The 15,913-nt window shown below is 44.5% G+C and overlaps 1 protein-coding gene across 3 annotated transcripts in view; it reads right to left on the bottom strand.

Annotated features, from left to right (window-relative positions):
- PAG1 (phosphoprotein membrane anchor with glycosphingolipid microdomains 1) overlaps window positions 1-15,913 on the bottom strand; it is a 168,010-nt gene that overhangs the window by 108,832 nt on the left and 43,265 nt on the right. For 2 of the 3 annotated variants that reach the window (XM_021089174.2, XM_021089173.2), the window contains one exon: window positions 4,342-4,411. The exons of the other annotated variant lie outside the window; for it this stretch is intronic. The gene's annotated coding sequence lies outside the window, so the exon portion shown is untranslated. The remainder of the gene's footprint in view (window positions 1-4,341; window positions 4,412-15,913) is intronic. 3 annotated transcript variants of the gene reach the window in all.

Here is a 15,913-nt window from a genome sequence, read left to right as displayed (position 1 = left end):
TATGGAGGTTCCCAGGCTAGGGGTCAAATCAGAGCTGTAGCCACTGGCCTACGCCAGAGCCACAGCAACGCAGGATCTGAGCCGCGTCTGCAACCTACACCACGGCTCACAGCAACACCGGATCCTTAACCCACTGAGCAAGGCCAGGGATCAAACCTGCACCTCCTAGTTCCTAGTCGGATTCATTAACCACTGAGCCACAACAGGAACACCCTGTAAACATAATATTTATATTCAACTCTTCCTTGGTGCTCTTGGACATTTTTTCAGGGCACAAGCAGGTTGCTATTAAAATTGATTTTAAAAATAAAGCAAACAGGAGTTCCCTAGCAGGTTGGAGGGCTAAGGAGCAGTGTTGTCACTGCTGTGGTCCAGGTTTGATCTCAGGCCACATGCCAAGGACACAGCCAAATAAATAAAAAATAAAAATAAAGTGGACAGCATATGCTGAAATTCACCCCATCTTTGTGAGTCAAAGTTCAAATGAGAGATAAAAGCTGGCTAAAGCCATCATTTCCTCAGCTCTGCAATCACCTTACAGCCTAAGCCTATTTGCAGACGGGAAACAGTTGCTGAAAGTTCAGACAGGCCTGGGGTAACCTTTGATTACCAAGCCACTCCAGAAAACCAAGGCTTTTTGCTTTCTTGCTCAGATTTGGTAGGAATTCAAAATGAATCCCATTATGTTCTGTAGCTCCTCAAAGAAGCAGTTCATTGCTAATTACATTAACTGTGGCCTCTCATGAAACACACTCATTCGTTGCTTTGGATTAGGGCTCACATCCCAGCAAGACAGTCCCTGATGCTGTCTGTTCACATTGCTTGTCTTTCTAATAATCGGAAAGAGTGACTGTGGAAGTCTGAAACACGCTTTTCAAGATACGGGGCAGATGAGAAGCCTGATAATGGGTTGGGGTAATTAATTTAAATTTAAATTTTGAATCCCAAAGTCAAACATCATACAAGTAACTACAATCATCACCCAAGTTGGGGAGGATACTGGTTGAATCTACTTCCAAGCTGGAAATGATACACAGTTACACGTTCCAAAAGTATGTAGCCCCTGTGTTAGTACCACAACAGCAGAAGAGAAAGGGACTGTAAATCCGTCTCAGCAGCTCTTGTTAAACGCATGAATATTGAAAGCAAAACAGGAAAGCAGAATGTCATTGGTGAGAAAAAATGCTTGCATTCAGTCAGAGAAAAGCACAGCTTGAGACTACCTTTTTTTTTTTTTTAACAAATACAATCTTATTACAGTTTCAGAGAGATACCACTTAAAGGAATTAGAGAATCCATTGTGTGTGATTACTGCAAGGCATCTATCAGATGTTGCAGATACAAAAATAATAAGATCTGAATCTTACCCTCAAGCTTAGTGTCTCTAGGAGGGTTGGACATATAAGTGGATAATTAAATATCATCATCAGAGATACCGCTGAAGAACTGTTGAGCCCAGTAGACATGGGGGAATCAAGGAGGGCTTCTCAGAGAAGATGGAAATTGAGGTGGATCTTGCAGGATGCACTGGAATCTATCAAGGCAAAATGCACGAGGGCATTCTCGGAAGTGAAAATGTACAAAGGCATGTGTACACGATATGTTGGAAGCGCCTGAGAAATTCAGTCCTAATGAGTGCAGACGGCTAACCAGGTGTCTGCATCCATTTATTTGCAAGGTTACAAGGGCCCACAGAAGTCAATGAGTGGGAAATTTCATAATCATTTGGGAGCATTGTGGCTCAAAGGGTTAAGAACCCAACGTAGTGTCAGTGAGGATGTGGGTTTGATCCCTGACCTCGCTGAGTGGGTTAAGGATTTGGGGTTGCTGCAAGCTGTGGAGCAGGTCGCAGATGCAGCTTGCATCCCGAGTCACTGTGGCTGGGGCATCACTGTGGCTGGGGCATAGGGCTCAGCTGCAGCTCCAATTCAACCCCTGGCCTGGGAACCTCCAGGTGCCTCAGGTGCAGCCATAAAAGGAAAAAAAATATTGGGAGCAGGATACCTAGAGTGGGGGCAGTCTGTTGGAAGAGAGCTATACTGTTAGCTCCAGCAACAGACTGGAGCAGAGCTGATGAAAACCAGTACTAATGTAGTGACAGTGGGAGGCAGAGGAGAGGAAGATGGAAAAGATGTTTACAATTAACATTTGTGACCGCTGGCAATTACTATCTGACCTCACCAAGTGCCAGTCGCTGTTTTGGGAACATTCATATATTTTCTTAAATCCAGGATCTAGTGTGGACAGAATGCAAAGGGGGAGACAGTGCCAGCATGGAGATTTCTGGCCCAAGTTATGAGGTCAAGAGTGATGGCTTTAATTAAAACATTGATTCCAGGAGAAGGAATCAGTCGTAATTAGAGGATAAGTGAAGGTCACTGTACACATATTAATTTGAGAGCTGCTTGGGATCAATGAATATAGATAGCCAAAACACTGGGGTCAGGAATCTGGCAGAGAGCAAACCACAAACTCCAGAGGATAAAAAATTTTTTGAAATGCAGTAAAGGAAGAGTTCCCTTGTGGCACAGTGGGTTAAGGATGCGGCATTGTCACTGCAGGGGTTTGGGTGACTGCTGTGGTGCAGGGCCAATCCTGTCCCTCGAACTTCTATGTTCAGTGAACATGGCCAATAAATAAATAAATAAATAATAAAAAAATAAAAAGGCAGAAAACCATCAGCCACATACAAAAAAGCACATGATACAATGCTTCCTAGAAACCTGACTCTGTGATTCCACTACAGAAATATCTGAGCCCTATTCTAAAATACATAGATTCCTGAGTTAAGTCGTAAGGCCCCTTAACTAGAAAATGCTCTATATTTCAGGCCCACAAACACAATATGTAAGGCAAGCAGCTCTCCTGGAAATGGAAGTGCATTAGAGAAAACAATATTTAATCCCCGATTCGAGATTCTTGTCAAACGTTGGGAGATCAGAGAAAGGCATTTTTGGAGCATGGATAATCAAAGCTCTTAAGGCACTGACTCTTTAGTCGATGTTAACTAACAAAAGGCAGGCTGTTTTCCAGGATCGGTGGTTATATTTAGAAAGTCCTCCAAGAGGAGCCCAAATGACCCTGAAATAGCTCCCTGCTCTCCTCAGAGGAAAGGGTTCCTCTGGCAAGAGAAAGAACTTCTCAACAAGTTAAAGGAAAGATTTAATTGAAAGACAGTGGCCTATTTTATAAGATGCCCTCAGTGAAGCGATTAGGAACATTCAGGCCAGATGTACTCCTTCCTTTCTGGACCATAAGAAGAATTGGATAATGATGTATAATGGTCAGGGGTCAGTCAGGTCACAGTGCTTGAGGTCTGTAAATCTTTCAAATGGGTGGGCATGGCACTTCAAAGTCCAGGATTCATTAGAAAAGTGAATAACCATGTAGCAAACGGATTGCTAAAATCAAATAAGGAATGTCTTTGGGTTAACTAGTCGTTCGTTTAGGTTGGCTGATTTTTTTTTCTTCCTTTTTGGTTTTGGCTCTGTTCAAAGATGACCTAAGATCATTAAAGAATTGTTACATAATTTTATCTATTTATTTATTTAGTCTTTTGTCTTTTTAGGGCCGCACCCTCGGCATATGGAGGTTCCCAGGCTAGGGGTCTAATCGGAGGTGTTGCTGACGGCCTACAGCACAGCCACAGCAACTCGGGATCCCAGCCTCGACTGCGACCTACACCACAGCTCACGGCAACGCCGGATCCTTAACCCACTGAGCAAGGCCAGGGATCGAGCTCACAACCTCATGGTTCCTAGTCAGATTCGTTTCCCCTGTGCCACGACGGGAACTCCTAAATTTTTTTTTTCTTTTTTTTTTGGTTACATAATTTTCTTATCAGCACTACATGAAATTCCTACTACCACTAATAATGATAATACTAACATGCAGCCTCATGTATATTTTTTTGGTGGTGGTGGCGGTGGCGGCGGCAGTGGTGGCAGGGAGCACTGTTCAGAACTGGAACTCCATCAGGCTATCCAATTACAGTCTCTATCTCAAAAATGAAGAAAGAGCTGAGGAGAGGGTAAGCATTTGGCCTAATTTCACATAGACATTACCGGGTAGACTCAGGCTTGCGTCTATCACTGACCAAAGGGAAGCAGCATGTTGTAGGAATCATGACTGGTGGGTGGTGTCTTGGTTGCCATGGCAGAAACCCCATGGTGCTAAATTCCAAACTGGATTAGCTAATACTCTTGAGATTATTCAGCTTCCAAACTGTGGGTCTGCAGTCCTACAACTCAGAGTCCCCAGATATACCCTGATGAACCGTACGAGGCTCAACTAAAGGCAAGCATGGATAGACAATGGCGAATAAACCAGATAAATGAGTACCTGGCAATCACTTTCTCCCTGTTCCGAAGTTGCACTCAGCTGTCGAAATAAGAGAATGACTTCGTGTTTTCTGGAAAGGAAACACAACAGGAAACAATTTCAAAACTCTGAATTGGATTAAAATTGCAGTAACTAAGGGTAACATGATGATCTTTTCACTTACTTATTAAAAGTTCTGAGCAATAAAGAAACTGAGAAATAAGTATTTAATTAACCTTTGGCACTATAAAAATTATGTCAGAAAACAGAGGTTAAAACTAGTTCTTCAAATGTTCAGAGACCTATAGATTATCCCTAATTTTATACATGAAAGAAAGTAAAATGGATGGCATTAACCACATGTACTTTCAATGATTAATAATTACATCCATGCTTTGTTTTTTTTCACTCATTGCTTCATCCCACCTCCTCTCATAGACACTGATGGTTAACTAGGAGCCAGCACCACACAACACAAACATGGACCCTTCCAGCATGCAAGGTGCATGTACAGATTAAAACAAAACCAAAAACAGTTGCATGCCCAAGAAGATGACAGTCTTAGCAGAACAAAGACGGCTGGAATAAAACTCTGCAGAATTGTGTAATACTTGTTATACTGGATTTAGCCAAGTTATTTTATATCTTCATCTTGAAACATGCTAAATTTTTGTGAGCATGGTTTCCTATGGTTAAGATAAAACTGTATCACAAAGATCACTTCCTCTAAGAGGATGTGTGATTCAAGTTTGAGGAATGTAATCTCATATCGAATACTCTGTTTTTGTAGACTGTGGATCTAAGAAGACATCTTAAAATACGCTAAGTAGAAGTAAAAACATTGGGAGGGAAAGAATGACCCCCAAACTAAAGTCTCAGAAAAAATATCCACTGAGGTTAAACCAAGGCAGCTTTTTTTTTTCCCCCTCTTTAGGGCAAGAGTTTAAAAGAGAAAAGAAAGCTATTTCTTAGAAAGAAATGAAATGCCAAGCACTGCTAGAAAGACCAAAGGGAAATAGTAAGCTGACAACAAGCAGGGTGGGTGGTCCCTCCATGACCTGCCACGCCAGACACATCAGACACGCCGGACTCTCAAGACGCCAGCAAGACAAGAGCCCCAGCCCCCATCCCACCTCACAAGGCCCCTGGCCATGTGGTCTAAGAGCCTCCTGCTGGGACCTGTGAGAGAAAGGTGCAGCAGAAGGTGAGGGAGAGTCACAGGTTAAGAGCAAAAGGGGAGAGTTCACATTTACCAAGAGTCTGCTTTCGACAAAGGCAATGGAAATTCTCTCCTCTTTGCCCTTTGCTAGGAAATTCCCCATTCTGAACTTCTAAGCATTACAGCTCAGCAAGCCGGATGGGTTCTGGAAAGTTTCCACACCAGCCTGAAAACCCATCATTTATGAAACCAGGAAGATGCATTTCAAGCTCTCAACCACTGCATCAGAAACAAGTGTCTGGGAAAAGCACCCGTTCCAAAGGGGAGAAATAACTATTTTTGAGATGCCGCTAAGTCTAATAAACACTTACTGATAAACCTCTGCACTATATACAAAAGCAAAGATGAAGAGGCCCCATTCAGGAGACCAAGTCACCAATATATACAGAGACACAAGTAATAATAAATGTACAGGCTGTGACTAGTGTATGGAAAAGAGCATGAGGGCACCATACTTAATAGTTCTCCACAGCTCTTGGGCTAAAACCCAAGCCACCTTGCATGGTTTGACAAGCTCCCACCCCTGGGGGAGTCATACCTCATCATGCATCTCATCACCCTCACCTGCCATCAGAAGCTGGACTTCTCTGTGCCTCTGCCACACTGTTTTGTTTCGTAAGAGGCTAAACAACTAACATAGAAATGAGTATCTAGGGAGTGCCTCTTGTGGCTCGGCAGGTTAAAAACCCAATATGGCAGGTTAACAACCCAACATAGTGTCTGTGCAGGCACAAGTTCGATCCCTGGACTCAGTGAGTTAAGGATCTGGCATTGCCTCAATCTATAGATAGGATCTGGCATTGCCTCAATCTATAGATCTGGCATAGATCACAGATGCAGCTCGGATCCGGTGTTGCCCAGGCTGTGGTGTAAGCCTGCAGCTGCAGCTTTGAGTCCATCCCTAGCCTGGGAACTTCCATATGCCACAGGTGCAGCAGTGAGAAGAAAAAAAGAAAGAAAGAAATTGATATCTAATAAAGCACTTGTTTGTAAGCTGGAAACCATCTGTGGTAGGCTTCATGGCAGGTGGGTCCACCAACTTGTCCCAACCTGAGTCCTCAGCCTGTCAGTCTTTTCAAGCTTTTCCTTCTTTTACTTAGAGTCCAATGAAGTAATCAACTGTAAACAACAGCATAAGGTACAGAGCACTGGCATTTGGGGCTAGATAATTCCTTGTTTTAAGGGGTCCGCATTCCTCCACCCTTGGTTGGGATCCTCAAAAATAGCTCCAGGAGTTCCCATTGTGGCTCAGCAGAAACAAATCTGACTAGCATCCATGAGGACGCAGATTCGATCCCAGACCTTGCTTAGTGGTTAAGAATCTGGCGTTGCTATGAGCTGTGGTGTAGGTCACAGATGCGGCTTGGATCCCACCTTGCTGTGGCTGCGGTGTTAGTTGGTGGCTATAGCTCCAATTCAACCTTTAGCCTGAGAACCTCCAACTGCCTTGGGTGTGGCCCCAAAAAAACAACAAAAAAAAAGTCTCCAGCATTTGACAAATGTCCCATGAAGGGCAAAATCAGTTGAGAGTCACTGGTCTTAAATAAATGATGACTAATCAAAACATAATACTGATATCCCAACTTCCACATTATGCAGAAAGACAACAGCTTGGATGGTGACCATTAGAAAGGGCACATAGAGGGGAGAAGAGAGACAGAAGAGCACATCTACCACCTGCTGTATTCTTGGCTCTTGTTTAATACTCCCAAAATACCCTGTGCTTTCTCTTCCTAAGTCAGAGCTTGCTCAAAACCTTGTGAGGCAATGATTTAGGCTAATGATGTTATTAAAAGCAAAACTGTTCAGAATAAAATAAAAATAAGCATTTCTAGAACCTCGCATAGACATCTACACTTCTTTTTCACTTTTAATGAAAGACTGCCTAACTCTCATCACTGGAGGATGAGTGACACTACACACTCTCATGGCAGTGCCTTCATTTACTATTTATTCTACCAACCTAAAGCCACATTCATAAGTGTTGACCCAAACGGAGTCACAGGTATGGCCGAAATAGCACCTTTCTTAAATTCCCAGGGAAGGAGGCGTCTGGCCAGAGGAACTGTTGTTAAATGCTAACAAGTGACGGCTCTTGGTCTCTGTCCCACATGAAGATAACAAGCCCCACAGCCCAGAGCAGGCAGGTGGGTTAAATCCCGAATTAACGATGAACCTCCCTGAGAGCATTTACTGCGGGAAGGAAGGGAGAGACATTTCTGAACAGAATTTGATGTGAGTCATTTTCCCTCCTGATCCCCCAAGGGCCTGGGGGGCTCAATGATCTCCATTACATTCAGTCCATGCAGGTCCAAAACGGTCCCCAAACAGGTGGCCGTGTGAATTCAAATGGATCAGAGTGGCTTTATGAATATCCATGGTGGTATGTAGTTTTTACAATAGGTTTTTTGATTCTGTTCTAATTTAATCACATCTTCCATTCTAATCAGTTCAAATAGGAGAGCAAGGAAGAGGAAGAAGTCCTCCAGGAGAGGGTAAGAGTAAAGACACCAGACACAGAACCAGTAGCCTGAGGGACCCACAGAGGTGAAAGTGAGACCGATTAGCACTGAGGTGTATGTTCCTTCAGCCACCTCACAGCACCAATAAAGATGTGGGGGAGGTATACGAGCTATGCCGGTGAATCTAAGGAGAGAGAAAGAAGCAAAGAGCCTAAAGGTGTTGTGCAAGGGAGCGTTGCAAAGAGAGCTCCTGAAATCCTAAGCTGAGTAACCGGGAAAGGAGAAGTGGAGCGGGTAACAGATGGTAGAATTGAGTGAGATCAATAGATTGCAGGTGCTGGTGGAATCCAAGACATAGGGGAGGGTTGAAATGAAAGAGGTGGTGATCAAAAAATGGGATGCTTGGGAGTTCCCTCCGTGGCACAGTGGGTTAAGAACCCAACTGCAGCAGCTCGGGTCGCTGCAGAAGTGAGGGTTGGATCCCTGGCCCAGTGTAGGATCCGGCATTGCCGAAGCTGCATCTGTGGCTCAGACTCAATTCCTGGCCCAGGAACTTCCACATACCCCAAGTGTGGCCATAAAATTAAAAAAGAGAGAGAGAGAATGCCACCATATGGAGGTTCCCAGGCTAGGGGTCCAATCGGAGCTACAGCTGCTGGCATACACCGCAGCCACAGCAACGCCATACCCAAGCCACGTCTGCAACCTACACCACAGCTCACAGCAATGCTGGATCCTTAACCCACTGTTTGGAGAAAGAGTGGATTAAACCCTTACTACTCAATGTGTGGTGCCTGGCCCAGCAGTATCAGCCACAGTTGGGGACGTGGAAACGCAGAATCTCAGACCTACTGAATCAGATTCTACATTGTGACAGGTGAACCATGTCCAAACTAAATTTGGGGAAGAACTGGCTTCCTCTTGAGCCAAGTTGGGTCAACCTCCACTTGACCAGAAGCCACAGGCGCCCTATAAAAAGGTGCCATTGAATAAGTTTCTGAGGTTAGGGACTTCCCTGGATCTCTGCTCCCACCCTCCACTTTAAACAGCTCATTTTTGCTTCTCGGGTTTCTATTCAGCTGCCTCAGGCCCTCGCTCAGGCCTGCCCTGCAGCCTTACAAGAGAGTTGGCCGGCTTTTGGTTCCACTTACTGAAGGAAGGGGCCCCTCCGAGCGCCTCGCTCACATTCCCACTCCGTCGGTAGCAACGGGCATCCTCTCAGTTCTGGAGACCAAGTTTCAGATATAGCTCTGCCCTCATTTGCCTTTAAGGGGGCACCAGCAATTTAGTGCTCTTGATCTGGTCTGCATAGTTCCATGTGCCCACAGAGATCTATTACTAGGTACTCATGCAAAACATACAGTATTGCCAAGGTGGCTTTTTAAAGGTTTAGCTTCCAGCTATAATAATTACTCAGGGGTTTATGTCTTCTTTAATCTAGGCGGACTGCCTTCTCTCTTTATAGTTAATTTCACAAAACAAGGAAAACAACAGTTGTATATGATATTACAGAATGAAAGATGAAGTTGAGCCTAATTAATGCAGGCTTTGCTTCAATAACAGCTTTTTTCCCAATAAACAGTGTGTGACATTTTCATTAACCTAGATACAAACTCCCGCACAAATATTCGTTCATGAAATAACATGAAAACACCACATTTAGAATCTCTTGCTCTTCTCTTTCAAGACCCACATGATTTCAGATGCTGTCACTTGTCATGGTTTTATGATTACTGAAAATTACCAGTTATAAGTCTTACTATTTGCAGACCCTGTGCTACATATCCATACATTCTCAACTCATGGATGCTCATGGGAATTCTGTGGGATTTGTGCTACTGTAACACTGGTTCTACAGATGGGGAAATGGAGACTTGGAAAGGCTAAGTGACACCACCAGTGAGTGATGGAGACAAGTTTCTTTTTATCCTTTTTCTTTTTTTTTTGCTTTTTAGGGCCACGCTCCTGGCATTAGGAGGTTCCCAGACTAGGGGTCCAATCGGAGCTACAGCTGCTGGCATACACCGAAACCACAGAAACGCCATACCCAACCCGCGCCTGCAACCTACACCATGGCTCACGGCAATGCCGGATCCTTAACCCACTGAGCAAGGCCAGGGATCAAACCTGCAACCTCATGGTTCCTAGTCGGATTTGTTTCTGCTGCGCCACGATGGGAACTCCTGTGGGGACAAGCTTCAACAGCCAGTGTACCTGACTCCAAAGCCATGCCTCACTCATACATCATTTTGGATAACACACAGCTGTCGTCTAAAGTGTGGCCAAGCATAGTATTCTCTGCACCTCTGCATCCCTAAATACTATATTATTTCAATCAAGAAATTATAAGCCAATGGTCTCTAATCCCACACTTGCTAAGTAGTTGACAGAGACATCCTTGGTTAGATAGGACCATTTTCTAGTTCTGTGATAATCCTTTCAGCTGTTTCTCAGCTAGAACAAATCAATGAACAGAGTCAATCTGGCATCACTCTGCTAAACTGTGATAAGTTATAACCAACCTGCTCATCACCACGGCCACCCGAATGCCACCTCCAGTGGGTGGGTGGCCTGCCCTCCAGGAGTAGATATTTCTTCTGCTGTCAGAAGAAAATGCTGGCAACGGCCACTTAACTGATCCTTTCCTTCATCCAGGCAGCCGAGACCTCCAGGGAATTTAGCAAATATATAGAAGAAGGAGAATGGAATCCACTGTGTCCTGTGTGACTTAATTACCATGAGACTCTGGAGACACCAACTTTTTCCCCTGCATTAATTAACCATCCACGATGCAGAGATAACAATGTCTGGCCCTGCCTCCTCTGCTTCCCAAGGACAGTGTGAGGATGACTTGATGGGCCCAAGGTCCCTGGGTAGAAAGAGCTGAGGCTAATGAAACTCTGTCCACACAGTTGGCACTGAGCAACACAAAATTAGTCCAGGACACATTGCAGACAGTAATCAGGGTTAGGCATGTGGAGCTGATAAAATATTTCTTTTGTAGTTAATGAAGCCAAAATAATATAGCAGTGGAGTTCCTGTGGTGGCTTAGCAGGTTAAGAAACTGACATAGAATCTGTGAGGATGCAGGTTCGATCCCTGGCCTTGCTCAGTGGATTAAGGATCTGGACTTGCTGCAAGGTCGCAGATGTGGTTCGGATCCAGTGTTGCCATGGCCGTGGCGTAGGGTGGCAGCTGCAGCTCTGATTTGACCCCTAGCCCAGGAATTCCATATGCCTCAGGTGCAGCCCTGAAAAGAATGGAAAAGACAAGACAAGAAAGAAAAGAAAAAAGAAAAGACAATAACAACAACAAGAACAAAAAACTCAGAAAGTGCCCTTCCCACTTGCTGGCCCCCATCTGTAAAACAGAAACAGAAACTCCTTGTCTTTAGGTAAAAACTACAGAGCAACGCTTTTAGTATGCCAGGTTTTAAAAGGAACAAAAGCTGTAAGAAAATAAATATCCTAAGGCCCACGCTAAATGCATAACCTTTTAATTTGAATATCTTTTATATATGGATGAATATTCATCACTCAATATTTATTACTGCCTCAATATTTATTACTGTCTCTCCACATATTTCTCCATCTGTCTTAGGTTGTCAAGCTGGATAAGGCAGGGGCCAAATCGAGTTAGTTCTTTTTGTAAAGCATGTGAAATTGGCATGCATAATTAAGCACTTAAATGGGGTTTGAGGAAGATGATTATGAAGAATGAGAACAGTTAATACCACGGCAGGCATGTTTCCTGAAATCTTCCTGTCTTTCTGAAGTGTCAGATGATCACACGCTCACAGAGCTGCAGAGCTCACGAAAGCCTGGGCTTAGAGATCATGCCGAGCAAGCCAAATGCCATGTGGTCTGTGGCGAGGCACCCACAGCAGAAGCAGCGCCCGGAAGCTCGCCTGCAAGGCCAGCCTCAGGCCTCACCCCAGACCTAGTAAATCAACAGGTGCCATTTCACACGCTGCCTGGGCAATCTGTACACACACTCAAGGCTGAGCAGCACACACAAGACAACTGTCTAGTTCAAGGACTTCACTTCACAGGTGAGGAAGGGCTGAGTGATGCTGAAGCTGTTAACAAATCCTGAACTGGGCCCTATACCTATCAACCCGCCCTTTCTCCTTCAAGACTATTCCTCTTTAAATTACTCTTCAGTGGGCCTAAGCTGTGCCAAAAACATCGGTTGGGTGGTTTTGTTTTGTTTGTTTGTTTGCCACAGTCCTTGATTCTTTCAACATTTTGAATATACTTAGAGATGGTGGAAACAGAAATCTAGAAAATCATCTTAAGAGTAGTGGGCTTGCCGGAGTTCCCATTGTGGTGCAATGGAAACGAATCTGACTAGGAATCATGAGGTTGCAGGTTCCATCCCCGGCCTTGCTCACTGGGTTGAGGATCTGGCATTGCCACGAGCTGTGGTGTAGGTCGCAGATGTGGCTTGGATCTGGCATTGCTTTGGCTGTGGTGTAGGCTGGCAGCTAGCTGTAGCTCTGACTAGACGCCTAGCCTGAGTCCCTCCATAGGACCCAGGTGCGGCCCTAAAAAGACAAATGACAAAAAAATAAAAAACAACAAAAAAAAGAGTCGTGGGCTTGCTCACTGCACGCTGTCCACATTGTGATGGTGTGTGGAACTGGCCACTCTGCTTCTTGGTTGAGATTTAGATTCCACCTTTTTCAGCACCTTTCGGGTCCAGTGATGTAGCCCACGTTGCCATTCGCCTTGCACCTTTAGTCTCTACTTCATGAACTGCTCCTAAGTCCTGGCTGACCCATGGCTCTGTCTCAGAGTTCTGGAGTCCAGTCAAATGAACAGGATTCAAATCCTTAAGGAAGTGTATTCCAAGAAAAACAAAGCCAGAACCATTTGAAAACTTGTAAAAACAAAAAAACAAACAAACTTCATTCTGTCGCTCTTGATTTGCTGGTCTGTCATTGCATGTTTGTTTTTTTTTTTGTTTGGTTTGTTTCTGTTTTTTTTTTGTTTTTTTTTTTGTTTTTTTTCCACATGCATGGCATATGGAAGTTCCCAGGCCAGGGATGGAAACCAAACCGCTGCTGTGACCTGTGCCACAGCTGCGACAAGGCTAGATCTTTAACCCACCGCGTCAGGCCAGAGATTGAACCTGTGCCTCTGCAGTGACCCAAGCTGCTGCAGTTGGATTCTTAACCCACTGTGCCACAGCGAGAACTCCCATCATTGCATCTTTTAAACCATTTCCCTCCAAACCTTCCCTATCTAGCTATATTACGTATTTTCCCTATCAGATTAAGAACCATGCATTTCTAATTAAGGGAATTTTACTATGACTTTTCCCTCTAGATTCCAGACACAAAAAGTAGTTAGTGAAGACTATTCAATAATATTCAAATTCCATCACTGTTGTGCCATTAATATTGTCCAAAAGGCTAAAAAAGCACTGACATGCACTCTAATCGGATCTAGAACTGGGACCCTCCCAAAACACGGTGGAATATTAATTTTTCTAAGTATTGAAAAGACTGGCCGTACTTTTTCCCACAAGTTTGAGGGGTTTTTTTGGATCAAGAAATAATTTATTGGATAGAAAAATAAAGCATTGTGTGGAAGGATGTTATGAAAACACAATAGACTAACTGAATCAAAATTTAAAGTTTGGAGTTAAGGTTTGGAAAGAACGCAAACATTGTGCTAAAAGCAAAATGTGTAGCTAGGTGGGTGACCAGGATAGACTGATTTTGTTGTGGGCTGCAGCACTTCCTAAGTAAACCTTAGACCGCCAAATCAAAAAAAACCAAAAGGACACAGGCTTACCTTGGAAGCTTCTTCCTCTCTCTCAAGGCAATATCCTTCATAAGAGAATATCACTCTGTGATTTTTTTTTTTTTTTTTTTTGTCTTTTTGCCATTTCTTGGGCCGCTCCTGCGGCAATGTGGAGGTTCCCAGGCTAGGAGTCAAATCGGAGCTGTAGCCACCGGCCTAAGCCAGAGCCACAGCAATGCGGGATCCGAGCCGCGTCTGCAACCTACACCACAGCTCACGGCAACACCGGATCATTAACCCACTGAGCAAGGGCAGGGACCGAACCTGCAACCTCATGGTTCCTAGTCAGATTCGTTAACCACTGCGCCACGACAGGAACTCCTCACTCTGTGATTTGAGGTCCAAGGTACCCCAGAAAATACCAGCAAAGATGATGAAGGAAGAGTACACAGAGAGGACACTGCTGACCTACACATGCCAGGAAGTCTATCATGAACTGTGAAGTAACAGATTTGAGGAAAGCTTCACCACATCTTTGGGGATATGTTAAATCAGTATCTTAAGCACTTCAAACAGGGCTGAGATGATATTAAGTGGAATTTAAAAAATCTATTAGCATTGGTTCCCAAATTCCCCCTAGGCAGCAGCTGAGTGAAACTATTTATTTTTTTATTTTTTAACTTTTTTTTTTTTGCTTTTTAGGGCCAGACCTGTGACATATGGAAGTTCCCAGGCTAGGGGTTGAATTGCAGCCACAGCCATGTGGGATCCAAGCTGTGTCTGCCACCTGCATCACAGCCATGGCAACACCACAGACACCTACATCACAGCCATGGCAACACCGGATTCTTAACCCACTGATCGAGGCCAGGGATCGAACCCGCATCCTCATGGATACTAGTTGGATTCGTTAGTGAAACTATTTAACTGCTGCCCTTTAGATGGGGGTGAGTGTTCCCTATTTGCCACAGTCCTTACCACTCCCTATTGTCTCCCGGATGCTACATCCAAGCAGCAGCTGCTTTTGATCACTGCATGGCCCTCTTGTTCTTAAAAGAAAATAAAGGGAAGGGCTGTAGTTTTACCCACCTTTCTACCAAAGTGCTGACCTCTTGAGAGAGCTATGAGATCCCCTGGATCACTCACCTATGGTACCCACCTGAGTTTCTTGCCCTGGATACTGCTATTACCTGGATAAAGCTGCTATCTCTGCTGGGAACATGCTCTCCTTCCCTTTTTCTATTTGCCCAATCAGAATTCACTTTTTGAAGCTTAGGCAGCCCTTCTGACCTCATCAGTTGGAATCTACTCCTTCACTATCATGTATTAAAATTTTAGAACTAGTTCTCCAGACTCCAGAACATTCTGAGCTAATGGTTGAATCTTCTGATCTTCTCCCTCCTCATTTTAAGGTCTTCTATTGCTTGCAACATTCAGCTACAGCTTCTCAAACTTCTTTCGATTGGAGCCCTAATCACCACCATTCTACACATACATGCACATATCTGCATGGCCCTAAAGTGTTAGTGTGCATATATGCGTGTGTGTGTGGGGGTGGGGGGGATGCTGCTGGGAGGGGGGCAGGGAGGAAGTGGGGAGGTAAAAAGGATGTAGGAGGTGTTCATATGCCTTTCTCATTAGGAGCTCCCATCCCCACCAGACCTGGAAAGAAAGGAAGGGGTGAGAGAGACCAGAAGAGATGAAGGAAACAAAGTTGCTTTATTTCCCCCTCATACATCTGGAACTCCCCTCCCCAGGGGCTTCCACTCTGCAACCCAGTGGGGAAGTCAGGCCTTTACAACCACGTAGCATCAAGAGTGAGTAGGAGGGAGTTTCTATCAGGGTGCAGCAGAAACAAGTCCAACCAGGAACCATAAGGTTGTGGGTTCGATCCCTGTTCTTGCTCAGTAGGTTAAGGATCCAGCATTGCTATGAGCTGTGCTGTAAGTCGCAGACGCGGCTAGGATCTGATGTTGCTGTGGCTGCAGTGTAGGCTGGCAGCTGTAGCTCTGACTGGACCCCTAGCCTGGGAACCTCCATATGCCACAAGTGCAGCCAGAAAAAGCAAAAAAAAAAAAAAAAAAAGAGGGAGGAGGGGACAAGAGACAAAGAAACATCCTCACTTCTGTTCCTTGTGACTTCCTAACCCACTCTCCAGAATC

This window comes from Sus scrofa, chromosome 4, assembly GCF_054392235.1.
Source record: "Sus scrofa isolate SSC_HxYL_T2T_F1_AM1 chromosome 4, Sscrofa_HxYL_maternal_Yorkshire_Landrace_v2.0, whole genome shotgun sequence".
NCBI classification, from domain to species: domain Eukaryota; kingdom Metazoa; phylum Chordata; class Mammalia; order Artiodactyla; family Suidae; genus Sus; species Sus scrofa.
The sequence above is the reverse complement of the archived record's forward strand: the minus strand, read 5'-3'. Positions and strand labels throughout refer to the sequence as shown.